Source organism: Triticum urartu, chromosome 2 (genome assembly GCF_003073215.2).
Source record: "Triticum urartu cultivar G1812 chromosome 2, Tu2.1, whole genome shotgun sequence".
Lineage (NCBI taxonomy): Eukaryota > Viridiplantae > Streptophyta > Magnoliopsida > Poales > Poaceae > Triticum > Triticum urartu.
The window spans coordinates 4,950,092-4,963,645 of NC_053023.1; positions in this window are offsets into that span (position 1 = coordinate 4,950,092).

Consider the following 13,554-nt stretch of genomic DNA (forward strand, 5'->3'; position numbering starts at 1 on the left):
TAAGCAGATATGGGTATATCTACTTAATGAAACATAAGTCTGAAACGTTTGAAAAGTTCAAAGAATTTCAGAGTGAAGTTGAAAATCATCGTAACAAGAAAATAAAATTCCTACGATCTGATCGTGGAGGAGAATATTTGAGTTACGAGTTTGGTGTACATTTGAAACAATGTGGAATAGTTTCGCAACTCACGCCACCCGGAACACCACAGCGTAATGGTGTGTCCGAACGTTGTAATCGTACTTTACTTGATATGGTACGATCTATGATGTCTCTTACCGATTTACCGCTATCGTTTTGGGGTTATGCTTTAGAGACGTCCGCATTCACGTTAAATAGGGCACCATCAAAATCCGTTGAGACGACGCCTTATGAACTATGGTTTGGCAAGAAACCAAAGTTGTCGTTTCTGAAAGTTTGGGGCTGCGATGCTTATGTGAAAAAGCTTCAACCTGATAAGCTCGAACCCAAATCGGAGAAATGTGTCTTCATAGGATATCCAAAGGAGACTATTGGATACACCTTCTATCACAGATCCGAAGGCAAGACTTTTGTTGCTAAGTTCGGAAACTTTCTGGAGAAGGAGTTTCTCTCGAAAGAAGTGAGTGGGAGGAAAGTAGAACTTGACGAGGTAACTGTACCTGCTCCCTTGTTGGAGAGTAATGCATCACGGAAATCTGTTTCTGTGACACCTACACCAATAAGTGAGGAAGCTAATGATAATGATCATGAAACTTCAGAACAAGATACTACTGAACCTCGTAGATCAACCAGAGTAAGATCCGCACCAGAGTGGTACGGTAATCCTGTTCTGGAAGTCATGCTACTAGATCATGATGAACCTACGAACTATGAAGAAGCGATGATGAGCCCAGATTCCGCAAAATGGCTTGAAGCCATGAAATCTGAGATGGGATCCATGTATGAGAACAAAGTGTGGACTTTGGTTGACTTGCCCGATGATCGGCAAGCAATTGAGAATAAATGGATCTTCAAGAAGAAGACTGACGCTGACGGTAATGTTACTGTCTACAAAGCTCGACTTGTTGCAAAAGGTTTTCGACAAGTTCAAGGGATTGACTACGATGAGACCTTCTCACCCGTAGCGATGCTTAAGTCTGTTCGAATCATGTTAGCAATTGCCGCATTTTATGATTATGAAATTTGGCAAATGGATGTCAAAACTGCATTCCTGAATGGATTTCTGGAAGAAGAGTTGTATATGATGCAACCATAAGGTTTTGTCGATCCAAAGGGAGCTAACAAAGTGTGCAAGCTCCAGCGATCCATCTATGGACTGGTGCAAGCCTCTCGGAGTTGGAATAAACGCTTTGATAGTGTGATCAAAGCATTTGGTTTTATACAGACTTTCGGAGAAGACTGTATTTACAAGAAAGTGAGTGGGAGCTCTGTAGCATTTCTAATATTATATGTGGATGACATATTACTGATTGGAAATGATATAGAATTTCTGGATAGCATAAAGGGATACCTGAATAAGAGTTTTTCAATGAAAGACCTCAATGAAGCTGCTTACATATTAGGCATTAAGATCTATAGAGATAGATCGAGACGCTTAATTGGACTTTCACAAAGCACATACCTTGACAAGATTTTGAAGAAGTTCAAAATGGATCAAGCAAAGAAAGGGTTCTTGCCTGTGTTACAAAGTGTGAAATTGAGTCAGACTCAATGCCCGACCACTGCAGAAGATAGAGACAAAATGAAAGATGTTCCCTATGCTTCAGCCATAGGCTCTATCATGTATGCAATGCTGTGTACCAGACCTGATGTGTGCCTTGCTATAAGTCTAGCAGGGAGGTACCAAAGTAATGCAGGAGTGGATCACTGGACAGCGGTCAAGAACATCCTGAAGTACCTGAAAAGGACTAAGGATATGTTTCTCGTATATGGAGGTGACAAAGAGCTCATCGTAAATGGTTACGTTGATGCAAGCTTTGACACTGATCCGGACGATTCTAAATCGCAAACCAGATACGTGTTTACATTAAACGGTGGAGCTGTCAATTGGTGCAGTTCTAAACAAAGCGTCGTGGCGGGATCTACGTGTGAAGCGGAATACATAGCTGCTTCGGAAGCAGCAAATGAAGGAGTCTGGATGAAGGAGTTCATATCCGATCTAGGTGTCATACCTAGTGCATCGGGTCCAATGAAAATCTTTTGTGACAATACTGGTGCAATTGCCTTGGCAAAGGAATCCAGATTTCACAAGAGAACCAAGCACATCAAGAGACGCTTCATTCCATTCGGGATCTAGTCCAGGTGGGAGACATAGAGATTTGCAAGATACATACGGATCTGAATGTAGCAGACCCGTTGACTAAGCCTCTTCCACGAGCAAAACATGATCAGCACCAAGGCTCCATGGGTGTTAGAATCATTACTGTGTAATCTAGATTATTGACTCTAGTGCAAGTGGGAGACTGAAGGAAATATGCCCTAGAGGCAATAATAAAGTTATTATTTATTTCCTTATATCATGATAAATGTTTATCATTCATGCTAGAATTGTATTAACCGGAAACATAATATATGTGTGAATACATAGACAAACAGAGTGTCACTAGTATGCCTCTACTTGACTAGCTCGTTAATCAAAGATGGTTATGTTTCCTAACCATGAACAAAGAGTTGTTATTTGATTAACGGGATCACATCATTAGTTGAATGATCTGATTGACATGACCCATTCCATTAGCTTAGCACCCGATCGTTTAGTATGTTGTTATTGCTTTCTTCATGACTTATACATGTTCCTATGACTATGAGATTATGCAACTCCCGTTTGCCGGAGGAACACTTTGTGTGCTACCAAACGTCACAACGTAACTGGGTGATTATAAAGGTACACTACAGGTGTCTCCAAAGGTACATGTTGGGTTGGCGTATTTCGAGATTAGGATTTGTCACTCCGATTGTCGGAGAGGTATCTCTGGGCCCTCTCGGTAATGCACATCACATAAGCCTTGCAAGCATTGCAACTAATGAGTTAGTTGTGAGATGATGTATTACGGAACGAGTCAAGAGACTTGCCAGTGACGAGATTGAACTAGGTATTGAGATACCGACGATCGAATCTCGGGCAAGTAACATACCGATGACAAAGGGAACAACGTATGTTGTTATGCGGTCTGACCGATAAAGATCTTCGTAGAATATGTAGGAACCAATATGAGCATCCAGGTTCCGCTATTGGTTATTGACCAGAGACGTGTCTCGGTCATGTCTACATTGTTCTCGAACCGTAGGGTCCGCACGCTTAACGTTACGATGACAATTTCATTATGAGTTTATGTATTTTGATGTACCGAAGGTTGTTCGGAGTCCCGGATGTGATCACGGACATGACGAGGAGTCTCGAAATGGTCGAGACATAAAGATCGATATATTGGACGACTATATTCGGACACCGGAAGTGTTCCGGGTGATTTCAGAGAAAACCAGAGTGCCGGAGGGGTTACCGGAACCCCACGGGGAAGTATTGGGCCCTAGTGGGCCTGAGGGGAGAGAGAGGGCAGCAGCCCAGGAGGTGGCGCCCCCCCATGGGGAGTCCGAATTGGACTAGGGAGGGGGGGCGCGGCCCCTCTTTCCCTCTCCCTCTCCCTCTCTTTCCTTCCCCCTCTTTCTTCCTAGTTGGACTAGGAAAGGGGAGTCCTACTCCCACTAGGAGGAGGACTCCCCCCTCCCTTTGGCGCGCCCCATAGGGCCGGCCGGCCTCCCCCTTGCTCCTTTATATACGGGGGCAGGGGGCACCCTAGAACACACAAGTTGATCTTCGTGATCGTTCCTTAGCCGTGTGCGGTGCCCCCCTCCACGATATTACACCTCGGTCATATTGTAGCGGTGCTTAGGCGAAGCCCTGCGACAGTTGAACATCAAGATCGTCACCACGCCGTCGTGCTGACGGAACTCCTCCCCTAAGCTTTGCTGGATCGGAGCCCGGGGAGCGTCATCGAGCTGAACATGTGCCAAGAACTCGGAGGTGCCGGAGTAACGGTGCTTGGATCGGGAAGGCGTACGACTACTTCCTCTACGTTGCGTCAACGCTTCCGCTTCGGTCTACAAGGGTACGTAGACTACACTCTCCCCTCTCGTTGCTATGCATCACCATGATCTTGTGTGTGCGTAGGAATTTTTTTGAAATTACTACGTTCCCCAACAAGAACAGCTTCCAATTTTAGTTGGAGGTGATTTCAATATCATCAGGAGGAGAGAGGAGAAGAACAATGATAACTTTGACGGCAGATGGTCGTTTATGTTCAATACTATTATTGAAAGCTTGGATCTAAGGGAGATAGAGTTTTCTGGTAGAAAGTTTACCTGGGCTAATGCTCTACCAAACCCAACTTATGAAAAACTTGATCGAGTTCTTGCGAGCGTGGAGTGGGAACAAAAGTTCCCTCTGGTTACGGTGCAAGCTCTCTCGAGGGGAATATCCGATCACACACCCTTGTTCGTAGACTCAGGGGAGCCGAACCACGTGGGTAACAAGAACACCTTTTCTTTCGAGATGTCATGGTTCGAATGCGAGGGGTTCTTGGACTTGATTGCCAGGGAATGGGATAGAGGTGCAGGAGGCACGACTGCAATCGAGCGTTGGCAGAATAAGATAAGGCATTTGAGAAGTTTCTTGCAGGGTTGGGCTAAGCACCTCAGTGGTGTGTATAAAATAGACAAGGATAGACTCCTTTTTCTTATACAGGCCCTGGACATAAAGGCTGAATCCACGATTTTACTGCCAGCTGAGCTTCAGGTCAAAACTGAGGCGGAGAAGAGGTTGAAAGAACTGCTCCGCGAAGAAGAATTGAAGTGGGCTTTGCGTGCTAAAGTCCGCAAAGTAGTCCAAGCGGATGCGAATACTCAATTCTTTCATTTGATAGCTAATGGTAAGCACAGAAAGAAGCGTATCTTTCAGCTTGAACAAGATGAGGGCACTATTTTAGGATAGGATAACCTACAAACATATATTATCGAGTATTATAAGCAGTTATTTGGACCTCCGGAGGATAATTGTGTGTCCCTCGACGAGTCCAGGACTGAGGATGTGCCTCAGTTATCAGCTGCCGAAAATGATATTCTGGTTGCCCCGTTCTTAGAGAAGGAGGTGTTTGATGCTATTGCACAGATGAAAAACAATAAGGCTCCCGGTCCGGATGGATTCCCGGCCGAGTTCTATAAAAAGTGCTGGCACATTATTAAGGGGGATTTGCTACCTATGTTCAATGATCTGTTCGCTGGACAACTTCAATTATTTCACTTGAATTTTGGAACTATCACACTGCTTCCTAAGAAAACGGATGTGAGAATTGAGCAATTCAGGCCGATCTGTCTCCTCAATGTTAGTTTCAAAATTTTCACCAAGGTCGGGACTAATAGGCTCACACAGATTGCGCATTCTGTGGTACAACAGTGCCAAACTGCTTTCATGCCGGACAGAAATATCCTTGAAGGGGTAGTCGTCTTGCATGAAACGCTCCATGAAATCCACTCCAAAAAGTTAGATGGAGTAATTTTTAAGGTGGATTTCGAGAAAGCGTACGATAAGGTCAAATGGCCATTCCTCCAATAGTCATTGTGTATGAAAGGATTTGATGAAGCTTGGCGCCACCAGGTTGAATCATTTACGGAAAAAGGTAGTGTGGGAATTAAAGTTAATGATGACATAGGTCATTACTTTCAGACACATAAAGGCCTAAAACAAGGAGATCCGATGTCCCCTATCTTGTTTAACATTGTGGTGGATATGTTAGCAATTTTGATAGGAAGGGCTAAGGAACATGGTCAAGTAGGTGGTTTGATACCTCATCTTGTTGATGGAGGTGTATCCATCCTTCAGTACGCTGATGATACAATTATCTTTATGGAGCATGACTTGGCCAAGGCAAGAAATATGAAGCTTGTGTTATGCCTATTTGAACAATTGACCGGGTTAAAGATCAACTTTCATAAGAGCGAGCTATTTTGTTTTGGTAGAGCCAAAGATGAACAGGAGGCTTATAGGCAATTGTTTGGGTGCGAATTGGGAGAGTTACCCTTCTCTTATCTAGGTATTCCCATCCACCATCGTAGGCTGACAAACAGAGAGTGGAAGTGCATCGAGGACCGATTTGAGAAGAAACTGAGTTGCTGGAAGGGTAAGCTCATGTCATACGGAGGCCGATTAATCCTGATAAATTCGGTGCTCACGAGCATGCCTATGTTTCTCCTATCGTTCTTTGAGGTACCAGTTGGTGTTAGGAAGAGACTGGACTTCTATCGATCGCGTTTCTTTTGGCAGGGTGATGAGCTTAAAAGAAAATATCGGCTTGCTAAATGGGATATCATCTGTAGACCGAAAGACCAAGGGGGCCTCGGTATTGAGAACCTAGAAGTTAAGAACAGATGCCTTCTTAGCAAGTGGCCGTGGAAGCTCTCTATGGAGAATGATGCCATGTGGGCTCAAATCCTTCGTAGCAAGTACCTCCAGACAAAAACTTTGTCCCAAGTTACAGTCAGGCCGACAGATTCACCTTTCTGGAAAGGTCTGATGAAAGTCAAACAATCTCTGTTTAATAGGATGAAGTTTGTTATTGGAAACGGCACTAGTACACGTTTCTGGGAGGATACTTGGCTCGGCGAGACACCCTTGGCCATTCAATATCCGCCTTTGTATCGTATCGTTCAACGACGAGAGGTATTCGTCGCATCGGTATTTCAATCTATCCCCCTTAATATTCGGTTTCGGCGGACGCTAGCGGGCAATCGTTGGGAAGAATGGCTCCGTCTAGTTAGGAGACTGATGGATGTCCAGCTTTCTCAACAACCCGATGAATTACGCTGGAAATTGACTAAGTCTGGAGTATTCACTGTTAAATCAATGTATATTGATGTTATTAATTCGAACTCCATTCCTACCTCCAAGCATGTTTGAGATGTCAAAGTTCCTTTGAAAATAAAAGTGTTTATGTGGTTTGTGCATAAACAAGTTATTTTAACCAAGGACAATTTGATAAAGCATAATTTGACAGGACCTACTAGGTGTAGTTTCTGTGATCGGGATGAGACAATCAAGCACCTTTTTTTGATTGCCCCTTGGCCAAAGTGCTTTGGCAGACGGTCCACATTGATTTTAATATCAATCAACCGAATTCTGTTAACGCGTTATTTGGGACATGGCTTAATGGGATTGAGCCTGACTTAGCGAGACACATTCGGGTTGGAGTTTGCGCTTTGCTGTGGACTATCTGGACTTGCAGAAATGATTTGGTTTTTAACAGAATATCATGTATCCATTTTTTGTAGGTTATATTCCGAACTACGGCATTGATCCGTTCGTGGTCGCTACTCACCCCGACGGAGGCCAGGGAGCATTTGGGTACTGGATCTTTCCGCTGGGAGATGGTAGCTCGGGATATCTCCAACCGGTTTGGATGGTGGTCATGTAATAGGATAGGCATTTAGTTTACCTACCTAGCTTTAGCCAGCCGGTTGTGGCGTCTGTTCATGGCTAGTTGGTGTTTCTTGCCTCTTTTTAGCTCTATGTGAGCTTTCTTTGCTATTCATTACTTTTGGAGACTTTGGAACCTTGTTGGCACTTCTTTATTTGGTTAATAAGATGGCCGTATGCATCATTCTGATGCAGAGGCCGGGGAGTCCCCCATTTTCGAAAAAAATGCCACCATCTTAATTTCTTGATTTTTGAGTTCGGAGTTCTAAAGGACTATCCATGTAAATACAAAAAATGGACGAAAAACATTGTAAATAGAGTAAAACAGCCCACCAACATATACGACACACACTCTCTCTCTCACACACACACACATGCACACCGCCAAAAAGAAGGCCATAGTCAGAGCTTTCCACGACATTATTGTCATCACCCATCCTTAGTTAGTGAAGGAAATATGCCCTAGAGGCAATAATAAAGTTATTATTTATTTCCTTATATCATGATAAAAGTTTATTATTCATGCTAGAATTGTATTAACCGGAAACATAATACATGTGTGAATACATAGACAAACAGAGTGTCACTAGTATGCCTCTACTTGACTAGCTCGTTAATCAAAGATGGTTATGTTTCCTAACCATGGACAAAGAGTTGTCATCTGATTAACGGGATCACATCATTAGTTGAATGATCTGATTGACATGACCCATTCCATTAGCTTAGCACCCGATCGTTTAGTATGTTGCTATTGCTTTCTTCATGACTTATACATGTTCCTATGACTATGAGATTATGTAACTCCCGTGTGCCGAAGGAACACTTTGTGTGCTACCAAACGTCACAACGTAACTGGGTGATTATAAAGGTGCTCTACAGGTGTCTCCAAAGGTACATGTTGGGTTGACGTATTTCGAGATTAGGATTTATCACTCCGATCGTCGGAGAGGTATCTCTGGGCCCTCTCGGTAATGCACATCACTTAAGCCTTGCAAGCATTGCAACTAATGAGTTAGTTGCGGGATGATGTATTACGGAACGAGTAAAGAGACTTGCCGGTAACGAGATTGAACTAGGTATTAGATACCGACGATCGAATCTCGGGCAAGTAACATGCCGATGACAAAGGGAACAACGTATATTGTTATGCGGTCTGACCGATAAAGATCTTCGTAGAATATGTAGGAGCCAATATGGGCATCCAGGTCCCGCTATTGGTTATTGACCGGAGACGTGTCTCGGTCATGTCTACATTGTTCTCGAACCCGTAGGGTCCGCACGCTTAAGGTTTCGATGACAGTTATATTATGAGTTTATACGTTTTGATGTACCGAAGGTTGTTCGGAGTCCCGGATATGATCACGGACATGACGAGGAGTCTCGAAATGGTCGAGACATAAAGATTGATATATTGGAAGCCTATGTTTGGATATCGGAAGTGTTCCGGGTGAAATCGGGATTTTACCGGAGTACCGGGAGGTTACCGGAACCCCCCGGGAGATATATGGGCCTTAGTGGAAAAGAGAAGAGGCAACCAGAGATGGGCCGCGCGCCCCTCCCCTCCCTTGGTCCGAATAGGACAAGGAGAGGGGGCCGGCCCCCCTTCCTCTTTCCCCCCTCCGCGAATCCTATTCCAACTAGGAAAGGGGGGAATCCTACTCCCGGAGGGAGTAGGACTCCTCCTGGCGCGCCACCTCTAGGCCGGCCGCACCCCCCCTTTGAACCTTTATATACGGAGGCAGGGGCACCCCCTAGAGACACAAGTTGATCCACGTGATCATAATCTTAGCCGTGTGCGGCGCCCCCTTCCACCATAGTCCTCGATAATATTGTAGCGGTACTTAGGCGAAGCCCTGCGACAGTAGTACATCAAGATCGTCACCACGCCGTCGTGCTGACGGAACTCTTCCCCGACACTTTGCTGGATCGGAGTCCGGGGATCGTCATCGAGCTGAACGTGTGCTAGAACTCGGAGGTGCCGTAGTTTCGGTGCTTGATCGGTCGGGCCGTGGAGACGTACGACTACATCAACCAAACGCTTCCGTTGTCGATCTACAAGGGTACGTAGATCACACTCTCCCCTCTCGTTGCTATGCATCACCATGATCTTGCGTGTGCGTAGGAATGTTTTTGAAATTACTACGTTCCCCAACAGTTAGAGGCTCCCACTAAGCCACATAAGGGCATGTACAATGGTTTTATCTTAAGAATGCCACGTAGGATAAATGATGAGATGGAGGGGAGAGAAATCATAAGGAATAACTAGTTTTTAAAGATAAGGCTAAGAGATGATCCATTGTAGACATGTTTTTCTATCATATCTAAATTACATGCAAGATTTAAGATAAGACTATTTTATCAACCATTATACATGCCCTAATGGACTACCATCAGAACCCTCATTGCAACAACCTAGCGAAGGACGCGTTAGCCCATGCTTTGATGGCAAACCAAATTTGAATCCTTTGTGTGTTCACCTGAATACATCATACTTAGTTGTTAGGCTGGTCATAGTGGGGAGTATCATACACTAGTATCATATAATGCATCTATAGTGCATGGTATCATAGATTAGTATCATATTTGGTCTCATTTATTGCCATGCAAGACACGTAGTAGCATAACATTAATTATGATACAGTATCTACCTATGTTACTATAACACTCTCTCTCTTCTTTAATTGTTTGCCACATAAGCGTGTTTGGTAGTCTCAATTGCATGATACCACTTATGTTACCCCCACTATGGTCAGCCTTAAGAACCACAAGAGATTGAGGGGTGTGGGTTAGCGGAGCAAAACTCCCTATTTGGTTAAAAAAACAAGGAGGCGGTTGCCGGCGATGTGGCCACTAATAAAAAATAATAATTGAAAACAATGATATTTGTTTTCAGTGAATTTTAATACTTAATTTTTCATGCAAAAGTAACAAAAAAAATATATGTGAAGCATCACAAACATTATTTATTATTGGGCTTTTATCATTTATGCCATTAGTTGTGTCCCACTACTCAGTTTCGCCACTAGAAATTTTAACTGCTCAAAAATGCCATCGCTTCATTAGGCCTATGCTCAAAAATGCCACCAGATACCATTACTGTCAGCTCAAATCTTGTTTACCCTATTATAATGACATAAATACCTATGCACCAACATGTCAGCTCTCCCTCTATCTCGCTACAATAAAGTGTGGGTCCCACTTGATCCCAACAATGTTTTTATTTTCCTGTAAAATTGCTCGCTTGCTTACTCCTTACAAGTGGGGCCCATACTTATTATTGTGAGATGGAAAGAACTGAAATGTAGGTCTAGGGGTATTTTTGTCAAATAACATGGTCAACGGGTTTGACCTGAAAATAACGATGTCCAATGGCATTTTTGAGCAAACATCTAACGGAATGATGGCATTTTTGAGATATCTAATGGCATTTTCAAGCAAACATCTCACGGAACAATGGCATTTTTGAGCAGTTGTAACTTTTAATGGCAAAAATGAGTAGTGGGACATAACTAGTGGCATAAGTGATAAAAAACTTATTATTTTAACTATTGATTGGAAGTTGTGAATGTGATAAAACCGTCATGAGTTGTTATATATACCAAGTGGGGGAGATAAGTTTTCCTAACAACTAAGATTGGCAAACGTGTTTGCCCTGGTTGTGGGAGGGATAAGTTGAAACCTAAAATCATGTGGCTTTTGGATTGAAACAATTAAGTCACGCCAACAAGTGTTAGCGATAGTGGTAGGTTCTACTCTCAAATCTTTCTTACATGTTTGAGTCTTCCATTTGTCAATACAACATTGAAAGTCATATGTTACCCTTATTCCATGAAAGAATAAAAGTAATCAAGAAGAGTCAAATCTAGTGTCGCACCATTACCGTTACTTACCCAACATATAAGGTACTTTGATTCAATATGATACACAAGTTGCTTTTTACATCTTATAAGCCTCGTCCTTAGGGGCACATGCACGAAGACTTCCCTACTGTCATCGACAAGATCATGCTGATTCCGGTATGGGAGCGTTGGCATCAACACGTTGACGGCTTGTTCTGGCGACGACAGTGGTCATTGGGTGGTCCATGGACCTCACTGTAACCTTTATTATGCTTGAGGAGTTATGTACTTATGGTAAAACTTTATATAATATATCCGAACCCTTGCGCAGAAGCCTTGTAAACCCATTCTTACATAAGTAGATTCCACACATAGGGAGTATGATAAAAAAATCATGTAATCAACTCAAAGACGACATATTATTTTAACCATGTCGGTAGAATCGGTTCACTAGTGAAACAAAGCAACACTGCAACACCTAGAAACATGAAGTTATGACTAAATCAGGGCCTAAATTGACTCTCAACATCAATGGGTATTTTACAATGTTCTCCACAACCACAACTTAAATGGTTAGTCTGCCAAATGATTCCAATCATCACACAACTTCCCCACCAGAACATCTTTCCCATGGCAGATATCCGACGTTGTGCATCCCTTCCCCTGTACCAAATCAAAGACTCCTCCTCCAAAGATCATGGTTAGCTTCCCTTTGAAGGATTTGATCGCCATGAAGTTCCCCACCCCCACCGACGGTTAATTGATGCTTCTTGAAGGATAGGGTGCTCGCTTGCATCTCTCTACCGGTAGTGGCTGGAGTGAAGACTCGCCGACAACATTTACTCTTTCAGTCAGCAAAGATACAATGCGGAAGCGGTGTGGTTACAGACTTATGACGCATGTGGAAAGTTAGGGCACATGTTGAGCTTATTCGGTACTAGATCATGAGTGGCGCGTGTTGCCGCGCCCGTCTATTATTACAATGTGTAAGAAAGATTTTGGTATTGCAGAAGTTGTGATCAATGCAAGATTTTTCAGTTTCATATAAGATCACAGAAAAAGCCATGATTCCGGATAAACAACAACATTACTGTCGTTCATATAACCATAACTTGCATGTAAGGAAATATTGTAAAATAGAAGCAAACAAAGGATTTTTTGAAAGATTGACAAAGAATGAGATTTCTGATCAAGAAGTAGACCAATATGCCAAAGGAGAATTATTTTTTTGCCACTCTAGCTAAGTATCTAAGCACAAGCACATTGTCCAAAAACCTGAAAGTACATATAAAAACAAACCATGAGGACATCTATAGGAGCAGAAATATGATGCTCATACAAGGAACCTCTCTTGGGCTAGGCTGAGTAGATGATCTGCTAAATGGATGAACTGTAAGATAAAGAATATAAAGGTAGTATAACTAACTTATATTCCCATGGAAGACAAAAAACTACACAAATACACATACAAGAATGGCATATGAATTGACAACGTTAATTAACTCTCTCTTACAGCTCAAATCTGAAGCAAAGTAACCTGAACCGAAGCAACACAAGCAAGAGCACTAACAAAACAACAACCCACTCCCAGCCCATGTAAAATCTATCATGTCCTGTAAGTAATACATTTATCTTCTGTGTAAACAAAGATCATCCCTCCAGCACAAAATATAACCTTTCATGGTAACAATTGTCATATTTATTATGCACCCATGACCAGAGCTTATAGTGTCCACCTCAACATAGTACATGGATGGAAAAGGGGGAACATACTTTAATATTATTTCAAGTGTATTAAAAGAAAACAGATGCCCATTAGATCATAATTTATTAAACTTGCAAAGCTGCAAACAACAAGTGTTATCCCTCTGGTTGGGTGCTAATCAAAGGTTCGAATGATCTATCTGATAAGCTGCAAAATAACAAAATTCATGTTATAAATTTGAGGTCTAAAATATCTGAATCTAGCTACTGTGTGGTTAGTATAGAGTCCAAGATGAAAATTAAAAAAAACAATGAATTAATAATCATCCGCAAAGGCATAACTAATTATTCTGAAATCACATTATTAAAAACCTACAACCTTAGTAATGAATCAAAATCTAACACCCACATTGCTGATAATTATCATCTAAAAGATTATTATTTTTACTGGGAGATCTAAAACATCATTAATTGAGAATTACGGTTATAAGTCAACAAAGAACTAAACCTAATGAAGACATGCAACAAAGTCAAATTATACCAGGTGAGTTGTTGTTGTAGAA